Consider the following 734-nt stretch of genomic DNA (forward strand, 5'->3'; position numbering starts at 1 on the left):
GGGCACCACTACTGATCGTCGGGAAAGGAAACATAGAATCGTTGAGAGTCTTCGTCGAACTCCCACTTGAGCTCACAAGCGTCTCCTGGAGCGGAAGCATCAGGCCCTGCATCTGGTAATATAGTAATCTGTGAGCCATAGGGACTCAGCAATCTCGTACCCTCGCGATCAAGACTATTCAAGCTTATAGGTATGGCCAGGTAAAATGTAAGTGGAGCTGCAGCAAGCGACTAGCAAGTTTGGTGGCTAACTTATTCGTAAAGAGAGCGAGAAGAGGAGGCAAAGCATGAGCGAGAAGCTAGAGAACAACTTGCGCAAACATTACTCCAACACCGTGTCCACTTCCCGGACTCCGCCGAGAAGAGGCCATCACGGTAACACACTCCATTGATTCATTTTAATTAATTAAGGTTCAAGTTGTCTATAACCGGACATTAACGAATTCCCATATGCCCATAACCACGGGCACGGCTTTCGAAAGTTCAATCCCTGCAGGGGAGTCCCAACTTAGCCCATGACAAGCTCTCACGGTCAACGAAGGAATAGACCTCCTCCCAAGACGTTCCGATCAGACTCGGTATCTCGGTAATTCAAGACACTTCGACAGGTTAAAACAAGACCAGCAACACCGCCCGAATGTGCCGACAAATCCCGATAGGAGCTGCACATATCTCTTTCTCAGGGCACACTCAGATTGTCCAAACTTCCGGTAGGCCAGCCCAGAGTTGCCCCTG

Source organism: Triticum dicoccoides, chromosome 1A, assembly GCF_002162155.2.
Source record: "Triticum dicoccoides isolate Atlit2015 ecotype Zavitan chromosome 1A, WEW_v2.0, whole genome shotgun sequence".
Taxonomy (NCBI): domain Eukaryota; kingdom Viridiplantae; phylum Streptophyta; class Magnoliopsida; order Poales; family Poaceae; genus Triticum; species Triticum dicoccoides.